We start from the raw sequence: 2,079 nt of genomic DNA, 5'->3' as shown, positions 1-2,079 counted from the left end.
CACGAGGTGGTACTAAACCCGCTCCGTTCGCTGGTGACAATTATTTCCAACCGTAGTCGATGTTTTTTTTGAGAGAGTCGTAGTCGATATTGGGCTGGAGCCATGCGAGTTATCGCGTCAATGTTGGGATGGAGCCAGGCAAGTTATCGCTTTTGCCCGCTCACTGTCGTCGCACTTTTGCTAAATACCCCTAGAGTTTTCTGAAAGAAACCCGCAGTCCTATTATTCAACTTAATCTGGACTGGTACGGGTACCTCATCTCCTCCTTCAGTGCGCCGCCGCGCCACTGACCCCGACCAAGCAGTCGCGCACCGCCGCCACCGCCCCCCGCCCCTCCGCCCCGGCGTCGCGCTCCGCCAATGCCGGCCCCTGCCGCCGGGGCCACCCCTACCCGAAGTGCCCCAACCCCTGCGACTTTCCACCACCGGCGACGCACCTTCCCCAACTCATCTCTCTCCTCATCTTCTGCCACTGCCGCTCTCCATCGGCTGGCCAACTCCCTCAGTTCTACCCCTCCCCACACGAGCACCTCCCAATCCTCCTCCTCTGTGTGTGTGCGCGCGCACACATGCTCAATTCGGATTCACCCCTTTTCTGGCTGCAGCATAGAGGAGAGCTCACTTCTGCGGTGGGCATTGATAGTGGAGAGCTGGGAGCCGGCTAGATCCTCGCCGACAAGGGCCGTCATGGCCTCCACCTCTGCCCTGTTGCCGGTGGACTGCTGGACGTCGATACATCGATACGGTCTCCTACAACTAGAGGAGCGAAAACTTACAGCAGCATCTCTGACACCCTCCTGACCATGACCACTATGTTGACAAGAAAGGTACTACTGCCTATTCCATACTCCCCTCACAAGGTACTTCTGCTCCCTGTTTTTTTTGACTACTGCTTCCTTTTTTATTCTAATCCATGAACACATAAGTTCACGAAGAAGTTTCTGTTTGCTCCTTGTTTGATTCAAGTCTGAAAGATTCATATTCTGAGACTGAAAGATCATATTCTCACTTGCTGGACATAGGCATTTTGGATGATAATGTATTGTAAAACCTATACAAGAACAGGAGATTTGTTCCCAAATAACATCTTTCGCCTAAAACTATTTATATAATCTAGACTTGGTTAGTTGTAACTTTTGCTTTTTGTTCTTTCCAAAAACTTATCCAGGTTCAGCTGATAAGACAATTATTTTTTGGGACCTTGGGACTTTTGACTTGATTGGATCCTCTGGACAGGAGGTATAATTGTATCTCCTAATTGTCTAATTGGTGTTTAGAAAGCTCAGGCTCTACTCATTTATTTCTCCCAGTTCATGTTGTCTTTGTATTTAGATTGTGAAATAATGTAGTTCTATGAACGCTATCAGTATGCAGCCATCCATCAAAATTATGTCCTAAACTGCATTTGATCATATGCTTGGCTTTAGCTTGATTTAATTTCAAACAAACTTCAACCAGCGAAGAGCATGTCTGAATTCTACTAGCTCTGCAATGGTTTGGAACTCAGTAGGAACTTGCGGTTGACAGTTCCCAGAGAGGCCCTTAGTCACTTAAATTAGCCTTGTGTTTGTTTCATCACTACAAGGCAGAAGTAAGTTAAAAAATCCTGTCTTTCCTGCAGATGCGAGCTTCGTTTCTAATTGGGCATGATGTCGGGCTCACTGTATCAATTGGAGCATGCATAGTAGTCTCTGAACATTCTGGTTTAGAATTCTATTTTTGTTCGGCAACCATCAAAACAGAGAGGTCACAATTCCGTTCCGATCACTTTATGGACCTATTTTGTAACGCCCTCGATGCGGCTATATCTCCCACATGTCGAAGCACGACTTAGAGGCATAACCGCATTGAAAGCTATGTCGCAAGTGAGGTAATCTTCACACAACCCATGTAATACATAAGGGAAAAAGATACATAGTTGGCTTACAATCGCCACTTCACACAATACATGAATAACGCATTACATCATCCAAATACAATCAAGGTCCGACTACGGAACCAAAATAAAAGAAGAACCCCGAATGCGACAAAGGTCCCCGATCGACCCCAACTGGGCTTCACTACTGACCAACTAGAACGA

At 46.9% G+C, this 2,079-nt stretch overlaps 1 long non-coding RNA gene across 1 annotated transcript; it reads left to right on the top strand.

Annotated features, from left to right (window-relative positions):
- The first annotated feature begins 269 nt into the window (after positions 1-269).
- On the top strand, positions 270-1,879 carry LOC123082018 (uncharacterized). Its single transcript, XR_006438910.1, has 3 exons — positions 270-826; positions 1,168-1,238; positions 1,621-1,879. It is a non-coding gene; the product is annotated as an uncharacterized lncRNA (long non-coding RNA).
- Positions 1,880-2,079: the final 200 nt, after the last annotated feature.

The sequence above is a fragment of the Triticum aestivum genome, chromosome 4A (genome assembly GCF_018294505.1).
Source record: "Triticum aestivum cultivar Chinese Spring chromosome 4A, IWGSC CS RefSeq v2.1, whole genome shotgun sequence".
NCBI classification, from domain to species: Eukaryota; Viridiplantae; Streptophyta; class Magnoliopsida; order Poales; family Poaceae; genus Triticum; species Triticum aestivum.
The sequence above is the reverse complement of the archived record's forward strand: the minus strand, read 5'-3'. Positions and strand labels throughout refer to the sequence as shown.